Below are 23,362 nucleotides of genomic sequence, written 5' to 3'. Positions count from 1 at the left end.
ATGAAAAAATGATTTATTTAACAACTCTTCTCCTATTTAACAACTTTGTATTTTCTTGTGATTTTCTATAACTTTAACGCTGCTCTGTTACCTGAATGTTTATGATACATGGACAAATAACAGCTCCATGAATAATGTCAAAATTCTCAACTATGTGTAAAGGAATGCCTGAGTTATTGCCCTTCTAGAGAGCTGTCTGTGCTTTGTACATAAACACATAGACAAAGCATGTTTTATTTTGGCTGTGAGTATAGTCCTAAACTGGGGGTTCATCAGGAAATTCTCCAAGCAGAAGGATTTCAGAGAAGTACGCGACTTAGCTACACCAGAAAAGAAAATCTACTGAACAGGAAAATAAGTAGGGCAGATAAAGAAATGCTTCTTGCACTTAAATATAAATAACATTTACTAAAATTTCACAAGTCTGAGCAGGTTTACCAGCTATTCTGAAACTTTTAAACAAAAAAGAACAAAGGCATTTTCAGCATTGAGACGAGGAAACAATCGTTACCGAGCTTCCACAATGAATGGGCCAGGTACTGTGCTGGGCATCTTGCATGTACTATCTCAATTTCATGTTCCTACAAGGTAGACACTGTTGTTCCCATTTTAGAGACGCAAAAAGCAATTCAATACGCTAAGACATGACTATCTTAGGATTCCAACCAAGATATATCTGACTCGAAAACCTAAAACAGTTGCTGCTACCCTCTGCCCAACAGCATCACCAAGAAATTACAGTGATGGAATTGTTTCATAAGCTCCAGATTTTAATTATGCTTTTATTGAGTCGTGGTTTCCTCCAAATTAACGGAGATGAAAATAGTGTTTAACCTCATAAAGTTGAGGTGAGAAGCATATTAAAAAGCCCGAGTGAAACGAGTGTGCAGAACAGGTGAGCACTGGTTGTTACTGCTACCTCCCTCTTCGGGCTTCGGCTAATGCAGCTGGTGACCTGCAAGTGAGCAGGGCTGTGGGCTCCCGTGAGCCCACTGCAGGGCTGGGAGCCACTTCCAGAGGCTGAGCAGCACACAGCCTGGAGCCTGAGAGAATGGACCTTGACAGCAAGGAGCAGACAGGCCCTGTCTCGGGCTCAGTCTACCTTCTCCTGCACTAAACAAACAAATCGTTGTGGGCCAACTCTGTGCCAGGCACAGCCACAGGTGGCCCAGCCAGCTGCTGGTCCCAGGCGCTCAGCCACCTGGGAATCTCTGGAAGGCCCCCTGCCTGCTGAAGCTCACTCCCACCCTGAGAGAAAGGAAATTTAAAACAAAACCGAATGGGTGGGGTCCCAACGAGAGCCTCATCCTTTCTAATCAACTTTCCCTATTCTCTCTCTCTCTCTCTCTCTCTGTCTCACTCACTCACACACACACACACACACACACAGATATACACACTCACGCTCATGTGAAGGGTTTCCATGGTACACAGTGGGTGCCCATATTAGACCAAGCACTTTTATCCTCATTAGGAAACTCGACAGCAGTCTACTTTGGGACAGAATTTTAAACACTGATGACTCAGTATGGTGACTTCCAGAGCAGAAAGCGTTCATCTGAATATAGATGAAGGAAGGTCGAAGATCCCCAGTGGAAAAGAAAATCAACAGATTTGACTACATAAAATTTTTAAAATTCTGTATCACTAAAAACAAAAATTTTTTAATCAGAAAAATTAGGAAAAAAACTAGGTGAAAATATTTGCAGTAACTATGAGAAAGGGTTAATAAGGGTAAATAAATGAAATACATAAACTAGAGTTTATGACAAATGAGAATAACACTTAATTCCTAATTGATAATATGGGGAAAGTATACAAACAGGAAATATGGCCAACAGTCATATACATGTTTGACCTCATAAACAGCAAATAAATAAAAAAGAAAAATGAAATACCTTTTCTACTAGAAAGTTATCAAATGTTATTAAAATGAGAATATCACTGCTAATGGCAGCAAAACTTAGTAGAAACTTTCTGGCAACTGACATCTACATGGATCAAGATATCCAGGCACTGTGACCCACACCCTTTGGTTCTGCTTTTGGTCATCTCTTGTAAAGATGGGAATGAGCTGAAATACAGAAGGATACTCAGCAAACACTGAAAACAGGCTGTATGTGCTGGATGGGATTAAATAAATCATGAAACACCCATAGATGGAACATCTCACAGTCCTTAGAAATAATATTTAGAGATATTATAGTAGTGTGAGGACATGCAAATAAAACAATGTTAAAGGGAATTCCCCGGCAGTCCAGTGGTTAGGACTCCATGCTTTCACTGCCGTAGGCCTGGGTTCAATCCCTGGTCAGAGAACTAAGATCCCGTAAGCCCCACGGTGCGGCCAAATAAATAAATAAAAATTAATTGGGGTTTCCCTGGTGGTGCAGTGGTGGAGAGTCCGCCTGCCGATACAGGGGACACAGGTTCGTGCCCTGGTCCGGGAAGATCCCACATGCCGCGGAGCGGCTGGGCCCGTGAGCCATGGCCGCTGAGCCTGCGCGTCCAGAGCCTGTGCTCCGCAACGGGAGAGGCCACAACAGTGAGAGGCCCGCGTACCGAAGAAAAAAAAAAAAAATTAATTAAGTAAAAATAAAGTGGGACACAAAATTACACACTCAGAATATTTCAAATATGGAAAAAAATACATCAATGAAAAAAATGGAAGGAAACACACCAAAGGTAGTTGTACTTTTGTGTGGCAGGAATACTGAGGACTATCTTTTTTAAATTGCGTCTTCTTTATTTTCTATACTAACCAAATCTTCTAGAAGGCTCATATATTACTTTTATAATTACAAAAAATTTTAATAACAGCCTCAACTTCAAATCCACAAAAAAAAAAAAAAAAAAAGATGTAAATCCAAAAGCTCTCCAAGCCTATACACACCAAAACACTGTGCAGTAGACGGGTAAGGCAGTAAGCAGGGGGAAAGGGGCTTTGTTTTAAACTTGTAAACAATAAGCTTCTTGATGTGGAAACAAAAACTTTTCATGTCCTACTTATCAAAATACATTTTGGAAATTCACTAACCAAAACATTCTCCATCAGAGGATTTAAACCCACACGCCAAAATTATCTCCACAGAACAAACCAGTTAAGCAAGCAGGAAGTTTATCAGGAACACCCTAAAAATTAATAATTGTTTTTACAGCTTTGATAAATCCACGCCAGCTCATGTTAGTACACAGTGTAACACAAACAGTCTCCAGTGAGTCTGTCACTTCTAAACAGGACAGCATGAAATCCTTAGCATAAGGCTTTTCCTCAGCAAGAATCACAGATATTCTGAAATTAAGCTTTTTGGGGTTCGCCCTCCCAAAAGCTGATTTTGCAGTCTTTGGGATTGTTTTCTTAGAGTAACAGTTAACTATGTCGAGCTCTTTGTATTCGTTATCTTGTTTCATCTTCAGGGGCCTACAAGGCAGGGTTTCTCAGCCTCGGCACTACTGACATTCGGGGTTATTCCTTTGTTGTGGGAAGGCGCCTGTCCTGTGCATTGTACGATGTTTAGCAGCATCCCTGGACATGATTTACTGAATGTCAGTCTTCCCTCCACCCCTAGTTGTGACACAGGCATATTTCCTGACATTGCCAAATGATTACTACAGGGCACAATCACCCCAGTTTAAAACCACTGCTACAAATTAGGTACTATTGTTGCCCCCATTTTACAAGTGAAGAAACAGACACAGCTATAGGTTCATCTAAACCCACAGCCCAAGATCAAAAACTATCCTGTCTTTGTGCACAGGGAGCAGGTCTATCTTACAATATAACTGATACGACTTGAGTCTCCTTTGCATCCCCATGGAGCCTCGTCTAGGCCCCAATGCATAGTGGCCGAATGAACCATTACTTTCATCACTAAAACATTCATTGAATCCCTACTGGGTAGCAGGGCCTGGCAACAAAGGCACAGTCATGGCCTTCAACAAGTATATAATCTATTTGAAGAATTAAGATATAACCAGAGATAAGCCATTTGGAGCATCCGTTTTGGGAAAAGCTTTCGGTTTCCTCATCTGTAGGATAGAGATAATGCTAATGTCGCCCTCATATTTAAGTGAAATGGAGCAAGCAAAGTTCCTAGCACAAAGAATAACTTCAAAAAAAACAACTACATACCAAGTGCATGGTAATCCACAGGCATTGGCAGAATCATGGCATCTCAGAATCACTGGGCTGGAAGGAACCTTCACAAACAACCTGAACTCATCACCCACTTGGTACTTTAGCATTTAGAACTCTAAAAATTTAATTACCTGCTTCCAGCAGAGTTTGCAGGCTGAGCTCAGACTGAGGCTCTCAGCAAGGATCTCCCAGTGAACTACTTTAAGGGGGCCTAGAGGAAAGAGGAGGGTTTAAGCAAAGAGAAAGACAACAGGAAATGTAGAAGGTTGAGTGGACTTAAAGCGCTCCAGGGGTGCAGAGCCTGGGTCTGAGCACAGCCAGCACGAAGACAAGCTTGGAGAAACAGGCCAAGATCAGATGAGGTCACAAGTGACACAGTGGTGACACTGACCAGGTGAGACCTAGTAAATTTTTCTCCTAAAAAAGCAACGAAGGGCTAAAAAACAAAAAAATAACATTAAAAAAACCCAAGGGCTGCTACAAAGCATACACCCAACTTACATTATGAAGTTGGAGAACTTAATTTCGCAAATTAAAAGATCAGCGTTCCAATTGCTTCACAGCATTCCCCGAGAACAACAGGCAAATACGTGCTCTAGATCTATGCAAGTGAAGGTTTTGCCAGAACAAGGAGTCAATTTTCCTCCCCGTGTCCACAGGTCCTCCTGTTCTCTAGGGCACCAGCATAGCCCAAGGAAACAAGAGCCCAGAGAAGCCAGATCTTCTCTTTGTTAAATCTGAATTTTCAATAAGTGAAATCTCCAAAACATTTAAGTACTGGCACAAATTTCTTAAATTACTGCGTAGGTCAAACCAAACCTGTCTGCAGGCAGTCTTCATCCCAGGCCCACCAGTGTGAGAACTCTGCTGCAAGCCAGAGCCCGCAGGAGATCAAAGCAAGGACCAGGCAGGGCAGGGTGGCCTTGTACCAAAGGTTTATTTGGAAGATGTGTCTGGCGATGAGGTGCAGAATACAGGGAAGAGACTAACTGCAGGGTCTATGTCAGAGTTGATGGGGATGTAAACCAAGGCATTGGCGGAAGGAATGGAGAGTGATTCAGAAAACACTTGAAAGGCAAATATGACAGCGCTGATGGCCAGGAGGGGGGTCTCTAGGATACCACACGCAAACCTGACCCACTGTAAACTTTGATAATGAAGCTGAGACTTTAAGAGCAGAAGGTAGCTCAGGCTTAAAATTGAGCTCTTTGACTTCCAAGAACCCGGGCAATCTTCACGGACTTGTAACCTGTAGTCACACACAGAACCCCAGGCTCAGAAACGCCCCACACCTGGTTTAATGCTCTGCTGTCATCATCAAGATTCCTAATGATGTAAACTTTGAACTTGTGTTCTGTAAATGAGGTCTGATGGCACAGTGGACCATGCATGTGAACAGAGGAGATCTGTTTAATACGTGTGGCCACAATTCCCTGCTGCCCTATTCATAATAGTGTTTGCAGGGCCCCATGAGCATAGAATTTCGGTGGACCCACGATGCATGGACTTCAATAAGACTCAAAGCGAGTTCAAGGTAAATGTGTTACAAATGCAACTGAGTAAGCAGGTGGGTGGGTGCTGACAGCAACAAAAGGCCATGCTTTCCATTCGATCCAGAACTTGCTGTACGTGTAGAAACAAGGCAGTGTCTTTCTAAGAAACACTAACAACCAAAGAATCCTTTCATATCCTCTCTTACTCCTGTTACTCCCCTGTATTAACCAACCACTGACACTGAAGATGACGGCACAGAAGGAAAGACAGAGCAACCCATGGTTCTTTTTCCTTTCAGTCCTTCCTTCTATAAGCTGAAGATTGATAGACTGCAAATGGAGACGTGAAGTAAGGGTAGTCAGTTTTGTGCAGTGTTTCTTCTGTTCTGGTAGGAAGAATATACAAATGCATTTACAAACTACAAAATATTATGAAGTGTGTGACTTCAATAATTCTGCATACGTGTTAAACACTCTTATATTTGCATTTAATACTGGCATTGCATAAAATAAAGATGAACAATGAAATTCATGTTGATAGTTTTTATTTTTAACTTTCCTTCACTTAGAATGACATTAAATAGCAAATAAACACCATGATGAGTAAAGAGAGAGACTATGGGAGAAAAGGAAAAGCTTTTATGTTAGTACCTTTAACAGCACTTTTTCCTGCTTTTTGAACAAGGGGCCACACATTTTCATCTTATACTGGGCTCCACTAATTATGTAGCTGGTCCCACTGAGAACCACTGAACTCAAGAATATTATGCCCATCTAAATACGCTGCCCACGCTTGGATACGTTTTTACTGACATCATTCAAAGCAACCCCCAAAGGACCCACCTATGGATTGATGGCAGTGGTGCTGATTTTTAGTACCACACTCTTAATTATTAGATTGCTTCAGTCCTTTTCTCATCCCACTCATGTCATTGCAACAACAAATCTGCTGAAACACCACAACCCAATGTCTTTCGGCCAAAGATCTTTCTAGAAATAATCAGTTAAACTGAAGATTAAAGACCTTACCAGGAGCAGCATGTAAGGCAGAGGTCTCTCTGCTGGACAACTCCCCCTTATAAAGTATTCCCTGGTGCTCTGGTGGTTCAGTGTTAACCAAACCCAGGCTGCTTCCCATCACTCAGGATGCTCAGGTTTCCCCTGACAAGTTGTCCTGCGAACCATTCAGTGTGGTGTCTAAAAATTCCTCCTTCAAATACAGTCAAGTTTTCCTTTGTCTCATTTCATTCTCCTCTTCTTTTCTGTGCCACTACTTTCCACTTCAATAAATTAATCTCTTGCCTGCAGACACATCCTGGCAAATGTGTCAGTTTGCATTGTTTAGATGGGAGACTTCTGTCATTCTTTCAAATGTTTCCTCTGTCCCAATAATCCTGGAGAGCCAGGCTCTCAGGAGCCTGAGTTACTTGTCTATGAATTTCCTCCCACCGTCTCCTATTAGACTGAAGAAAAAAAAAAAAAAAAATGCAGACTCCCTGGGGTGAACTCACTCAGCTCTTATCTCTTCCAATCACATTTTTTCCCCAATTTCCCCATCCTTTCTTCCATTCCATCTGAAGGAGCACTCTGACAGATTTCAAAGCTAACCCGCACTCTCCGCCTAATTTCAATCTATCCATTTCCTTTTCACCTATTGTTTGCTGCTTTCATATCACCCTCTCTGCCTGGACCTTCCTCAAACCCACGCTGTCAGAGCACATTACCTCCTTGCTCAACTCCTTGAAAGGCTGGGCTAACGGGACAGCCTGAGGTTCATCACCTCCCATGTACTTCTCAATCTTCTGCATTCTGGATTCCACGTCTACTGTGCTGAAACTGCTCTCCCAGCTCACGAATGGCCAGACGGCTGGACCAGGGGCCGTTTCTCAGACCCGTCCTTGTAATGGGTCTGCGGCACTGGATGGCGTGGACGGTCCACTTGTGTGGGTGTGCTTCTTTCCCTTGCCACCATCAGCCTCCACCTCTCTGGGCATTCCTGCTCTGTCACCTTTAATAACTTTTCTTTGGCCTGACCATGTCCAAACGTCAAGAGTTCCCTGAAGGTTGTGTACTTGTTTCTTTTTTTATTCTGCATCCTCTTCTTTGGCGAGTTCACCTACTCTCGCTCTTCAGGTAGCAGCCCTGAGGAGATGGTCCATCACTCGAGGGACTAAACTCCAAACCTGAATTTCTAAATTCTTGCTTAAATCCTCATGTGAATAAAATCAACTAACAATTCTTAATAGCTTTTCACATGCCATGTACAAGTGGTTGAGGATACTGACCCTGGAGACTGTACCTATCTGCATTTAAATCCTGAGTCCTGTGACTTCCCTGGTGGCGCAGTGGTTAAGAATCTGCCTGTCAATGCAGGGGATGTGGCCTGTGAAGATCCCACGTGCCGCGGAGCAACTAAGCCCGTGAGCCACAACTACTGAGCCCACACGCCACAACTACTGAAGCCCGCGTGCCTAGAGCCCATGCTCCACAACAAGAGAAGCCAAAACAATGAGAAGCCCGGGCACCGCAACGAAGAGTACCCCCCGCTCGACACATCTAGAGAAATCCTGCACGCAACAATGAAGACCCAACACAGCCAAAAATATATAAATTTATAAAATAAATAAATAGATAAATAAGTAAATCCTCAGTCCAACACACACAATTGTGTGGCCTTGGGAAATTCACTTAGCCTCTCTGTGTCTCAGATTTCTCATCTTGAATAAGAACAGGGCTGATGTAGGGATTAAATCTAAGTTAAAATATGTATGACACTTAGAACAGTGCTTGGTACATACCAAGTGCTATGTAAGCATTAGCTATTATTATTGTGGTGGTGGTTATCTCCTAAAAACCCAGTGAGACAGGTTCTATGATTTTACGAGTTTACACAATGAGAAAATGAAGGTAGGTTATTGTGGGTCATGATGGAATCTCAAACTCCAGAAGATCAAATCTTAATTCACCATATTTCCCATTAAAATTTAACTTTTGCTGTGTGCCTTTCTTCAGGTTGTTCTATCCCTCCCCCCTCCCCTTGCCCCTCCTAATACCCCTCCTAACATTTAACATACTATTCCAAGAGTCATTTTTATAAAGTAATAGTTCTCAGATCCCTCCCCAACTCACACACTAAAAAAATCTCATTTTAAAGCATTATGTCACTCTTTTTAAACCCTCTGAGATCTGGCTATCGTATATCTTACCTCTCTTAACAATAGTGATCTTTCCATCTTATCTTTCTCTGACACTAATCTAATTATATTCTACACTTTGCTCCAAATCCAAGCATGCTCATTCCCCCCACTGCCTCCTCAAAAAGTCCTACTCATCCTTCAAGGCCCATTCAAATCCTACCGCCTCTAGCGGGATCCCACTAGACCCAATCCTTTGCTCAAGTTCATAGCTCAATGTGCTCTCTCACAGCACAATCTTCCACCACCTACCTTCAAGAGGCCCAACAAATTGATTTTTTAAACTTTAATACTTTTTATATTTCAAGAGTAATGCATGAGTGTTGTAAAATAAACATTAATATGCTATAAAAAAAATTAAAGGTCCCTCAACTTCCCTGCCATCGTCATCCCGTCCTCCACAAACCACCCCATTTAGCAATTTTTCTCCTGCATTGACAAATATACATGTATGCTTGGTGGCTTTTTTTCTTAAAATACATATCACAGACATCTGTTTAAGTCAGTATATTTTTCCCCAATTTTTTAACAGCTAAATAGTTTTCCAAATCTGTTTTTTACTATTGTTATGTGTAAGGAGGGTCACCCCATTTCTGCCCCCATCTCCTGTATATGCATATTCTTAAGGATAAAGACCATGTTTTATTCGTCCTTGTATCTCCAAGAGGACCTTGTACCAAGGCCAAGAATTGCTTAACAAATGTTCAATGAAATAGTAAATATATCCGTCATCGATCCAGTGTTCACTGTGCGCCAGGACAACAGCTGCTGATGCTTCACATATATTGCAGGTAATCCTCATTACCCACCCAATTATTCCCATTTCACAGAAGACAAAATCACACAGCTCATAAGGACAGGAGAGTCTAATCTATAATACATTTGTCTGACTTGGGAGCCCACCCCCTTCATCTCTATGCTTACAGGTACTAAAACTGTCATAAGAATACCTTTGCTTTTTCAACCAAAGTTGGAGAACAGAAAAACTCCAAGTATTCTGGTGTAGGCAGGTGGGACTGAGGATAAGAGATGGGTGTTGTTTTGGAATGAACGTTAAGTACATGGAGGGAAGTGGTTGCAGCCATAAAGCTAATCTACCATTCAGCCATTCAATCTATGTTTACTGAGAACCTACTAGAAGTTGAATGACTTGCCTCCCCTTCTTAAGGCTCCTCACATTCTCCTTCGGTAATAGCTGCCACCATTTGTTGAAAATCTATGTACCAAATTTGTCATTATTATTTCTATTAATAATTTCTAATACTGACAAAAATTCTACGAGACAAACATCAGTACCATATCTTACAGAGAGTAAAACTGAGACCCGAAGAAGTTAAATTTCTTGCCAAGATTAGACTGTAACGAACAGCCAAGCCAAGATTCAACTTGAGGGTCTGCAGGGCTCCAAAGTCCGAACCCTTGTTCTGTCATCCAGGATGCTGCCTTTGAATTCTGAGAGAAAAGATGAACTATGACTTCTTTAAAATTTAAACTGTCAGGATCACATTTGGCTTCAAGTAACAGACCCAACTTCTGTGTCTGAACCAAAAGGAGATTTATTTTTCTCAAAATAAATCAAGAGGTGGGCAGACCAGGTCTGGTACAGCCGTTCCAGAAGGCCATCAGATTCCCAACCTGCTTACCCCTCAAGCTTCTCGTCTTTGGTCACAAGATGGCTTCTCCGCTTAGAAAACAGCATCCCTGCTCCTGGGAGAAAGAAGTACAAAGAAAAACAGCCTCACCGGCGAGCTCACAGAGGCCGTTCCCTTATAAGAGTGTGTGAGAGCCCCTCCCAGTTACTTGCATCTCACTGGCCAGGACTATGTCGCCTAGATACCACCCAGCTGCAAGGGATTCTGGGAAATCAACCTTTTTTTTTTTTTTTTTTTTTTTAAACTATCGCGGTGAAAGGGTAAGCTGGGACAAAGTGAGACAGTGGCGTGGACATATATACACTACCAAACGTAAAATAGATGGCTAGTGGGAAGCAGCCACATAGCACAGGGAGATCAGCTCGGTGCTTTGTGACCACCTAGAGGGGTGGGAAGGAGGGAGACGCAAGAGGGAAGAGAGATGGGGACACATGTATATGTATAACTGACTCACCTTGTTATAAAGCAGAAACTAACACACCATTGTAAAGCAATTATACTCCAATAAAGATGTTAAAAAAACTTTTAAATAAAAATAATAAAATAAAATGGTTCGGCTGTAGAGAAAAAGTGGGCAGGATGGATATGACTGGGCATCTATCTGTGTCTGCTCCACAGGGTAATGTAGAATGTAAGTCACCCTAGAGAATCAAGGTACCCTGAGAAGAAAGCAATAGAAGAACCTTAAATCTGTGTTTAAAAGCCCCCTTGGCTGTGCAAAGTCACCCACTGATGGGGGTGGAGGCTGGAATAACGTGAAAATTTTACAGAAGCATCCAAACAGCTGATCCAGAGGAAAAACACCAAGACCCAGGTGACTTCACACAAACCGTCCTGGCAGACTCACAGGTTCAATCAGTGTTTCCCCTGAGTCGTCACTGTTTCCCTTCCTCCAGCTCACTCACTTGCCAGAGTTACGTTAGATGAGAAGCTACAGGCTCATTTGACTCTTCCATCGTTCATAAGAAAAAGTAGAGCGAGTTCAAATTCCAATTCAAGCAAAATAAAATCCTCGACCATGTGTTGTTATGAGAAGCATTATCTTTAGAAAGAGATAATGGTTGCAGGGATATTATTTATGCAACTGCAGCCACACTACCAAGTGAAGGAGACCATAGAGTTTTAGCCTGTTTGCATTTTCTTTCAAATACAGTAAGTTCGATAAACGTTCCTCATAAAAACCTCATACAGTTCTGTGATGGCGAGATGATATTTGTGAAAAGTACTATATATGGAGAGAAGGGTGAAAGAAAGCCAGCAAAAGGACTTCTGTGAGCTATATCCTAGGCTCACAGGAAATACAAGATGACACAGCCATATTCAATGGTATGGTTCATAGTCACATTCATAGCATGGAAGAGGTAAAACCGTTTCCGATGGGCCCACCTACTTCTTCCCAAGAACTAAAGAATTTGGCCACTTGCTTGCCTAAAGAATTTGGCCACTTACTTATGAATGGACTTGCCACTGAAAACAGCATCTTTAGTCTCTCTCTCACCAGGTAAAATTAAGTTTTCCTTTGTTAACCAACACACAACACGAGGAATCAGCATACCTGCTCCCTTGAACTTGCATCTGCTTTTTTTTGACAAATGCTTAATTTCTCTAAGTTAAAGGAGAGGTGAAAATACCTAGCCTTACTCTGGAGTTCAAAGGGTGTTCATAACATCTGTGGCCAGCCCCCAAAGTTATGGTACTTGATCTTCTTCCTCCACGGTCCACATTTGAGGCATGAGCCTCTACCAGAATGACTGACAGTCAGTGCAATCTGAGTTTGTACAATTCCTTCAGTCATGGTCATTTTTAGGTGCACCTCTATACAGAAACCACTCCACGATCTTTCTATTCTGAACTCATTACATTTGCCAACAAAAACAAGGATGTGAATGTGGGCCAGTCAAAATGTGAGTCACACCAAGTTCTAGGGAGACACGCAACCAAAGTGCAGTAACAAACTGAGACAACACACCCACCTGGATCACTTAGAGTCCAAACCCACATTTCAGAAATAGAAGCTCTTCAAGGGGCACAGGCTGGTAGAGGTTTCACTCAAACCCTCCTCTCCTTCAAAAACCGCCTAACAAGTGTGCAAACTTAAAACTCCTGGCAGGGCCCACTTTTCCATCTAAAATTCAGTTGTTTGGTGTTTTAGATCCTTAAAAGTGGGAAAAAGTACTGAAGGGAAAGAAACCCTCACCACTTGGCTTTTTGAAACATTATCAACCAATGCCAAACTGGCATCAATAATTACTATATTTAAAATAAAGAGTGTAAAAGAAATAGAAGAGTCTTTGTATTTTCTAGGGTGGGTTAGTTCAGTTTCGGTTTTTTAATCCATTAGCTCCATTTAATAAAGCATCGGTCTTCATGGTGGTGATATATGTGACAAAAGCTGTAGGCTTTTGGCTAGGAAAATGGTTCTGACGTGCACTGCTATGAATTTGAGAAACAAAGGACGTAACACACTACAGATGCAAAGAACTGCACAAGCCCAGAGTGGTTTTTGGATAGTGTCGATTTGGGGTCAGTTTGATGACTGATTTAATTGTGAAATTATCAACCTTTAGGTGAAGGGAAATGCTGGCCAGAGGACACTTTGTTCCCTTTGTCCCCAAACAACACCCAGTGTCACTAACCTTAACAGCTTTGACTCTCATACTTAAACCCATCTGTTCCACCATGGTTAGAAAACAATAATAAAATCATGGCTCCCTGAAAGATTTCACAGTTGGCTGCTCAACTGGGATTTTTTTAATTTGAAAACTAATATGACTTTCTAGGGAAATCTCTGGGAATAAAGAAGTCATTATTGTGCACTGTCTCTTGCCTATGTTTTCGCCTTGAAGGAATGTTTCTTTAATAAAGAATCAAGACACAGACCCAAATGTGAATAGATATTCATACATTTCATTCACTCATTCATTCATTGTTTTGAACAGGTAATTCAAATCAGGTCAGAAACATGTAATAAAAGACAGAATGATGAATGAAGTCTTCTTTAACAGTTGGAAAAATGTGCTATTTGGGATATACATATTTTTAAAAATGGGAGCTGAAAACCTCAAAAAGTTAATTTAACAAATTACCAACATAATCTAAATTAACTATAAAAATACAAATATTTCATGAATATGAACAACAGGTTTTAAAAAGAAGTCAGCTAGTCAGTAACTAAGGGGAAAATAATGACCTTGTTCTGATTTATCTCATGCTGGCACAGTGAGTGACAAAAAGACTACATAAACAGTTAATGAACTCTCTCTCACTGAACTTGTTTCCAAAAAATGTCTACAATGCCCTTGACATTAGGCACTATTGATCTGCAACAACAGTGTGCCCTGAATTTCAAGTCAACATCTGCCCACAAAGGCCAGATTATCATTTTGTTTTTAAAGTAGCTATCAAAACTATGATAGCTGCTGGTCAAATAATTTAACCAAAACCTGATCCTACCTTTCTCAATAACTCAAACGTCTTTCAAGTTTTGTCCTTTGAAAGCACCATGTTTTACGATACCACATCTGCCTCCTACACACAGATGGAGAAAGAGAAATACTGGTTAAAACTAAGTATGTAAAATGACTGTTACTCCACAAACTGTGAATGCAGTTCAAAGCTTTGATATATTCAAGTCCCTAAGCCAGGACTCGCTTCTTGGAAAGAAGTATAAATCCGAATTTGGCACATCAGGATAACATCCTAAAGATACCACTTGACTGATTTTTGCAGCTCTGTCTTTCGGTATCACCAACAGCAGCCTTAACACTCCATCAGCCGAGGCTCCAGTGAGCTCACACCAGCCCACAGGAGTTCTACCTCACCTCCTGCTCTTTCCTGCTGAAAAAGTACATTGGAAAATATCGTATGTTCTATGTACTTCCTACAGAACATAAACAGAAAAGACTTGGTCACCATTATTTCAGTGACATTAGGCAACTTCTGTTTCTTAGTCCAAAACACAAACCAAAATTAAAATGTTCTGGCCTTTCCGGTGAGGCATGCCTTGCCTTTGCAAAAAGCCTACTCTTAATCCACACTGTGCTAATTAAATTTTTCAAGAGCAATACAGATCCAGGTGTTTTATAAACAACAGCAAACAAAACACTTCTTTTTTTGCCCTGACACCTAAATGTCATCAGGCTAGAAAGAGGGAGAACCCCATCGACGAAGTCCTTTATCGCCACACTTCCCGACTTGGGTTTATTAGATGCAGTGATGTGGCTTCTTTCTTTCCTCCTCTCCCGGAAATGCCCTTACATACAGGCACCTGGGATGCAGCTTTTGACTCACAAAGAAGTCCACGCCCGTTTCCTCCCGACCTGGCAAGAGAAGGATCCTCAGTGCTGAAGCACTCTGGTGAAAGAAAAGGGAAACTTGACTCAGAAGTCTCAGCCCCAACACTTTCCTTCTCCAAAAGAAAGAGCCTTCAGCACTGAGAAGGGAGGGTTCTGAGTAAGCTTATGACTCCATAATTTTTTCCCCAGAAAGTTAATCCTACCCAGTTAGTGACCCAGGCACACAAAATCGCTAAACAAGAAACAGAAAGGATTTGAAACAGGAAATAAACACAAAATCAGAATTCTATACGTCCACTTATCAAAATACCATTTTGCTCCTGACTTGCAATTGCTTCCCCTAAATACCAAACTGGGGCACTAAATCAAGTTCTTCTTCTATTGCTCTCTGCACTTCTTATTGAAAGGAAGGATTTGTTTTGGTCCCACATGTTGAAAAATTCATGTTCCTCTAATTAAGAGTTTGTATGCCGCGCCTTCTGCCACATTTCCCTGTTAAAACTCGCTCCTCTAAAAAAGATCCATGAAAACAACTACCAGCCCTCATCCTTCTCTCAAACAGCCAAAGAAAACAGATCTGAAGATTCTCAGCAGCCTTCCTAAACCCTCCAGAACACAAAGTTGGCAACCAAAGGAATTCTCCGTTAAAATATGAGTGAAAGAGAGCTGGCGTTGAAATGTGCCCCAAGAGACCGGTTTTCCCACAAGCTCATAATTAATACACCCCATGTGAATTTCTCACATCCTGACTGGACTGTATAAAAGGATTTTTTATGTTCCTATATAAGAATATATAAGAATAACGATGACAGACTTTCATTTAAATCAACATGGCCACAGGCGAGCTAAAAAAAAATACAAAACTTTTGTTCTCTCTCCAAGAGCATAATTTTTGAGTCGATATTCCATAAACTTTTTGTGACATTTTAAAATAACACCCCCCCTACACACACACACACACACACACACACACACGTCTCTGATTGGGGGTCTCAAGTATTGCTAGGAGACTGGGGTGTGGAGGGTTTAAGTACCCAGACAAGATCTTACAGGTCCTATCCTGGAGGTATTCTTCACACATAAGCTAGTTGGGAGCCCCAGGAGTTAAGCCCTTACCCCACCCCCAAAAAAGTGCCCGTTCCCAATGGGAAACAGGAGGGAGCTGGAAAAGGAAATAGAGCGGCGAGAAGGGGCAGCTGCAACCACACAACGGTGCCACTGCCCTCCGGTCCCAGAGAGGAGCCGAACTCCCTTACCTGCCTGAGCGAAGAGAGCCGCCGGCACGACTTGCAAAAGTTCTGGTTCACCTTCGCCCGGAGTTCAAAGCGCCGGCACTCTGGCCCCGCCACAGGCTGGCTACCCCGAGTCCTCTCCCGCCCCGCTCCCGCCTTCCCCACCCTCTCGGCCCTACACCATGTCAGGAATCCGGGCAGGCACCGAGCTGGGAGCTGACATCACTCCCAGTCCCAGGTACCTCCCCTCCCTCGCGCCCTCTCCCCTCCCCGCCGCAGGAATGAGCCAAAGAGAGTGCGCGGAGGGAGCGACGGCGCGCCCCGCCTCGCGCTGAGTGGGCCCGCGGACTGTCACTCAGAGGAGCCCACTAATTTTACACATTCCTCGCAGAGCCCGGCGAGGGCTGGAAGTGGGTGTTGATGGAAAAAAAATGCTGCCTTTCCTGCTCTCTCTAAGGGAAGGAGAATAATGGTACGGGGCAGATCCTTGCGGGTCCTGTTTTAAACTTCTCTTGGTGCATTTACCATCTCCCAGGTCAGAAACGAAACTAACCCACCCAAGCCCCCTTTTGAAGGAAAAACAATCGCCTCTGTGTCACGGGCAAGTCCGAGTCCGGCGGCGCGTGGAGCAGAAAATGGCTAGCTTGAAGTCAGGCAAATAAAAGAAACCGCCAGCTCGCTCTGCTACCCTTTTATCTTGGGACTGCTGGGCGTTCCCTTAGAAGGGAAATTTAGAACTTCAAAAGCACCTCGGGAAGATATGGAGGGGAATCCTCTGGATCGTTAACCAGGGGCGTTATCGACCGTGTGGTTGCTTTTGCTTTTAGCGACGAAAATCACAGCACGCGAGCTTCCAGGCAAATAAAATTGAACCTCCGAAGAAAAATAACTATTTACCTTTCTAAAGACCCTAAGTCTGCTGTTTTCATGCACAACTGAAAAGGGGGGAAATCTCACAATTGAGTTCAACAAGCCACATGAGAATAATTACTGTTGAATGAAACCAATTGCAGTGGCTGAGCTATCAATTAAGAATTAACTAACGTTTAACACTGGCGTGTATCAGGCAGTGCAATACCCCTGGCTAACAGAACAGAAAGATTCTCAAGAAATGGGTCTTTCAATTTGCCTAATAACTCCTCCAAGGCAGGGCTGAATGGTGAAAAGTGGCCCTCTTTATATGAGATATAGATATATTATGCATCATCTTCTGGAATTACAATAAACTAATCATTGACTTTCTGTTGATTTTTATTGTTTGTTTTTTGATGGATGACAACATGTCATACATTTCACCGTTCTGCCAAAGATTGTAGAACGGATGTACAGAGTCCACCACTGTGTCTCATTTAATCCCCATAACCATCCTGTAAGGTGAGCGTCATTAGCCCCATTTTAACATAAAGGAATCAAAGGCTCAGCCAGGTTACATAAGTAAATTGCTCCAGAACGCCCAGAACTGCCGTTGAAACCAAAGTTCATTCGATTCCGAAGCTATTTCTTCTCTTTAGAGTAGGGATGGCCCACAATCTACACACACTCAAACACTGTAATGCTAAAAATAATCCACAGACCCAGGCCAGTGCTCTCACAGACCAACTTCTATACTATTACCATCGTGCTGTTTGTCAAGCCTACACTATTCCAAGCTCCTAACATTTCTGAATCCTTTTTTCCCCGGCACTAAGTCTTTCCGTGCAAGACATCCAAATGAATTTGCTAAAACAGTTTGGTTTTGCTATCAACATCTTCCTCTAAATCAGGCCGCCCTTTCCCTGCAATTCTTAGCTGGCCATTTAAAACTCTCCCCGATCTGGCCTCTATGTACCTTTCCCGCCTTATCTCCCACTTCAGTCCTGGGAAACATTCCACTACAAACTGGTCTACTTTCATCTCACCTTCTCGCCTACCTGGAATCCCCACTCTCTTCTGTGTGTGAGAGCTCTGTGGGGTTTTTCGTTTTGTTTTGTTTTTGAGAACTTTTAAGATCTACTCTCTTAGCAACTTTCAAAGACGTAATACAGTATTATTAACTATAGTCACCATGTTGTACATTACATCCCTATGACTTACTTATTTTATAACTGGAAGTTTGTTCCTTTTGACCCCCTTCTTCTGTGTGTTAAGTCCCGCCCTTCTCTCAAAGCCTAACGTCCTTGTCCTTGCTGTGCCCTACAGAGGACAGAAAAAGTGGTCCATTGTCCAGTTCTGCAACTCACTTGCTGTGTAACTTTGACCAAGTCATTAAAACATCCATCAGAAACCTAATCACCTCCTTTATAAAATGGGGCTGATAAGACTCAGATCAAAGGTTATTGTAAGCCTTATTGATATAGTACAGATGTGTAAACATATGGTTATATATGTCTAGTTATATACATTTCCTGTCTTCTCAAACTCTGAAGAGGATGCTGCATGCCTAATACCTCTTTGTATTCCTTACACTCAATTCAAGGAAAACACTCAATAAAAATATAGGATGGAAAATAGATCAGCAGATCATCTCTAACCACCCTCCATTCCTTAAATGTACCCAAACCCCAAACGATCTCATAGCCAGAAACCATAACTACTTAACTATCTCCTCTCTCTCTCTCTCTCTCTCTCTCTCTCTCTCTCTCTCTCTCTCAATGCTTTGCCCACAGTCCTTCTGTCTTCCTGCCCTCCCACCATTCATGCAACAACCCTTAACCCCCTCAGGTATTTTATGCACCAACCACTTAACCTGCCTCTTAGCCACTCACCCCTCCTTCTCCCTCAGTCAGGGACCCACTTGTCTGTCGTGCCTGTTGCCTCTCCCAAATGCCTTCCAACAGTGGCCGGGTGGCTACCAGTCATTCTTCCAGCCCCAGTCATAGGAAGCCTGCCAGGGTTCACATTCTACAACCAGCAGCAGGAGATGGGGGAGGGAATGTCCCACCCCCAAAAGGATGGCAGGATAGAATAACAGGAAGTTGCCTCCCATCCCCTCTGCAGCTGGAGTGATGAGAGCTGCCATCCAAGTCCAGAAAACAAAAGACTCAGGAGGAAAACTGAAAACAGGCCAAGGCTGGGGCAGTAGTGTTCAGACCAGGGGTTCCAGAGTAGGTGAGGAAGGAACCAATGGGTCAGATTTCAGCCTCCTTCTCCCCTCTCTTCTTCCCCTTCCCCTTAATCAGAGTTACAGCTCTTATATGTTCTACATTTAGGCTTCACCGTAACGCTTCATTTTACAACCAGATCTAACACTTCAATGAATAGATTGAAACCAGTGGTCTCTGGGTATCTTGGGGAAGCCCCAAAGAATCAGGACATTGCGGGAAGCAAATTAGGATGCCTGATGAGCAGGTACCCAGAGTCTACCCACTAACCTGGATCTTAGCTGATTTAATGGAAAAGTCCATTTACAACTCCTGTGGTTTCAACACTGAGTAACTCTGAAGGTCTAGATCCCTATTTTCTGCCTAGTTATTCCTATGATCAGCCTGACCTGTAGTACCTGTGAGTTTTGCCAGATAATATCACTATGGGGTAGAGGTAGGGAAGAGGACAGCATGAAAGCAGGAAAAAACCTGCAGAGAATAACAACAGTAGAACTTGAAATGGACCCTAAAGGTCATCTGATGTAACGACGTACAGTGGTCCTGACAAGTACCCTTCTGACCCCTGCCTGAATTTATCTGGGGCACACGAGCTGGGAGAACATCCCACCACTGATGGGATTCTTTCTCCTGGGAACCCATATCCTGCTTTTCTGACTAGTCCCTCAAAGAACTCTGTCTCGTGTCTCATTTAATCCTCACAACCATCCTGTAAGGTATCATTAGCCCCATTTTAACATAAGGAATTAAAGGCTCAGCACGGTTACGTAAGTAAATTGCTACGGAACACCCAGAACTGGGATGGAAACCAAGGTCTCTTTGACCACAAGCCATCTTTTCTTTATCTATCCAAAGCACTGATTGTTCACAATCTACTCTCTTTCAGCTCCGTGCTCTGGAGTAACAGAGAGCTGGCTTTTTTTTGTTCCTCCCACCCTCAAGCCTGCGCAAGGGCAAGGATACATCCTTTACTTTGTTTGGTTAGATGCAGGTACCAGGAGAGGCTCACCCCTCTCGTCAAGGTTATATCCTTTGCCGACTGGTCTTCATAGGCCTCCAGCTGCAGCTCTCCAAAGCACAGTCGTAATCACTCTTGACTACGTTCAAAACACTTGACCGTCTCCCCTTTACCGAGGAACAAAGTCCAAACTCCCCTCTGGCGTCCAAAGATCCTTATATCCCGGCCCTCAACCTACCTTTCTGAACTTCTCGTCCACTCTGCTTCATACTTGCACACTCCACAAATGAATGACTTTGCACCCATATTCTCTGATAATGTTTCCTCAGTTAAGGAAGATTTTTGCCCATTTCTACTAAAATCTACCGCCCAGGGTTGTTTTGATGATCTGATGTCATACGCAAGGTAACAGAGCACATTGCCTGACACATAATGAGCCATCAGTAAACATATTTCCCTTTTTCTTATGACAGAAAACAATTGTAGTATTATTTTTAATATATGGCTTATGGCTCTCACTGACTGTAAGTTCCTTACGGTCCTTGAGGGCAGGATGCCAATTTGTTTCATCTTTACATTCTTTATGGAATTTAGAAGCATGCGTTGCCCTATGGACATTCGATAAAAATTCACTGAATGAATGAATGAATGAATGCTGCCTTTTGCTTAAGACTTCTAACCTGCTGTATAGGCTGTGCCTTTAGAAATTCAGGAAGAACTCCACCAGCACGATCTTAAAGGATCTGGGTGCCTCGGGTTGTTCTCATCCCAGTGACATCAACAAACACAGGGCCGGTTGAACACATGGTATAAATCACGAACCCAAGTTCAAATGAAAGAAGCTTAGCTTTAGAATTCCTTCTAGAGGAAATTGCTGCTTATTCTGTCTGATTCTAAGCATGGCATGGGTGATAACCCAGATACCATTTTAATATCCTTTAGCCGAATACTGAGCCACTACTCAGCTATCACCACTGACATCATTTATGAACCCAATCCTTCACCCCAGTCCCTGCCTGCCCACGGAAACAGGTTAGAAGTAGGCCCAATATCTCGTTCCAAGCAGTCTTATTTTAATCACTCTTTCCTTGCAACCCAGGTTGTGCTGTATTCTCTGGTTACCTGCCAGAGAAATCCAAACACCTAGTTACATTCAACTTCCCCATTTTATTATTCTATTTATAAAAGGAAATTTTACAGCTAAAAATAGAAACTATCTCTTTTCATGGTGTTTGATTAATGTTCAATTAATGACTCAAACAAATTAAATTCCTTTAAACAATTCATTCCCTTTACAAACGCAGTTAATTCCGTTTCTTAAAAGTGCATCTGATTGCTGTACTCTGAGAGAGGTCAGGAGGATAGAGAGCCCTTTCAACACATAGCAGCAGTTCTTATTTTCCATTCCATGCAGATGGTCTGCATAGCATTCTTCCCAAGCAGGCGGAGCATTTATGCAGGCTGTCAGGCCTCTCCTGAGGTGACAGGTCACTGCCATTTCTTCCTACCAACACGCACTGTGCACAGACCTCTTTTAGAGGTCGTGCGAACATGCTCAATCAACAACAGAGCATTACTCATAACCAGTAATTCCCACCTTGATTTTCACCCGCCACAATATTAAATAAGGCTCACTTTTCAAATAATACATCATGGCTCACTACCAGGTTACACTAGCAGGTTACACCAGGTTACACTACCAGGATACACTACCATGTATCCAGGTTGACATTGTGGTGCACCCCATTCTCTGGACCCGTGTCACCTACAGCTCCCAGGCCTCCAACGGATCCATTAATTCCTACTCACTCACCTTTTCACCTGGACAATCATTAATTTACTGTTGCTTTATTCAGTCTCTCCTAATCCTTTACTAGCATTCTTCTACTTAACTAGAATTTACATTTTAAAATGGCATGTCAGACTTCACTCCAGAAACCTCTGTCTACAATGACTAAGAGGAATAACTTTTAGCTAAAACAGATGTAAGACGAGGATGGGACAACTGGCTTAAATAAATGTTTTCATTAAAGGAACTTTCTTGCAAGTTGAAACAAGTTACTGATAAACTAATCTTCAGGCTAGAGCATCTTATCACCCAAATTCTATAAAGAATGTGTTTCTCTGCTGCTTTCCCTTGTTCTTCCAGATTCTATCTCCAGAGGAGCTTTTCCACTGATGAATGCTGATTGTGTAGGACCTGAATTGCCAGATAATTGGTACTGTGGTTTGTTAAACTAGCCAAGGTATTAAGGAAGCAAAGAGAAAGTGTCACAGCTATCACTTTTGTATGTCTGTCTTTTAAATGCTTTAAATCACTTCCCTCTTGTGTTACCTTAGATAATTCCCATTTGACCCTACATTGTTTGAACTCTGAATTAGATATAATGTAATAGCCATAGAAAGAGTAGCTTTTACATTGCAAGATGCCATTTCTGAAAAAGATCATCACCCATTCTTGAATAAAAGGAAGAAATACCCTCTTCTTTGGTAAAATTAAATAAAGCACTTCATGTATTCCGAGTTATAAGACCTAGGATCACTTTACCGTTTTGAGTTTCGGTTTTTCATCTATAAATGGGATGGCAATAATGCTAAAGAAAGAGTGCGTTGGGGTGGAGCCATGACACCCTGGGTGTTGCTACCCTCCTTCTGGCAGAGTCTAATACGGTTCCCTACACACAGGATTCTCAGTTAATATCCTGAAACCCTTGCCACCTTGAACAGTACAGATTGGACCATGGATGCCCTCCTGAATCAAAACAGTCCAGTATACACTTGGCAGCAGCCTGGGGCAAACAAGCATAAGGACACTTGAGCAGAGCTCCATACTGAATTTTCCATAAGTGGCCCTATCAAATCCTCTCTCAAGACACTGAATGTGAGACACGTAGAAAACAGACGATAGAGCAGAGCAGAAAAACGCAAAGGGGCATACAGAATGAAGGCAAGAAACACGAGTTTCTTGAAGCACGAGTAGGTAGAAGCATGAGGTATAGAAAATGAGATCAGAAGAAAGTCAGTCACTCAAGTAAAACATAAAGCAGAAAGGGATGGACGCTGAGAGTCACGTGTAAAAAAGGTGGCGAGAGTCATACACAGAAAAGGTAGTCATCAGAACTATGGAGCAGTAGACACCATGAGGGTCGTGGACAGTAGCTGCAGAAGTAATTAAAAATATAACAACAATAATAAAAATGATGCTAATAGGACATACCAACGTCTGTGTGCCTCGTTCTACTTTCAATGCTTTACATATAGTAACTTCAACCCTGTGAGACCTGTTTCCATTTCACAGATGTGGAAACTAAGCCACAGAG

General features: G+C 42.5%; 1 protein-coding gene across 4 annotated transcripts in view; it reads right to left on the bottom strand.

Moving 5' to 3' along the window:
* Window positions 1-16,200, bottom strand: part of PPFIBP1 (PPFIA binding protein 1) — a 176,410-nt gene extending 160,210 nt beyond the window's left edge. For 3 of the 4 annotated variants that reach the window (XM_067696008.1, XM_067696013.1, XM_067696015.1), the window contains exon 1: window positions 16,029-16,199. The gene's annotated coding sequence lies outside the window, so the exon portion shown is untranslated. Of the gene's footprint in view, window positions 1-16,028 lie in introns of all 4 variants that reach the window. The other variant, XM_067696005.1, reaches the window with a different exon arrangement.
* Window positions 16,201-23,362: the final 7,162 nt, after the last annotated feature.

This window comes from Pseudorca crassidens, chromosome 11 (genome assembly GCF_039906515.1).
Source record: "Pseudorca crassidens isolate mPseCra1 chromosome 11, mPseCra1.hap1, whole genome shotgun sequence".
Taxonomy (NCBI): Eukaryota; Metazoa; Chordata; class Mammalia; order Artiodactyla; family Delphinidae; genus Pseudorca; species Pseudorca crassidens.
The sequence above is the reverse complement of the archived record's forward strand: the minus strand, read 5'-3'. Positions and strand labels throughout refer to the sequence as shown.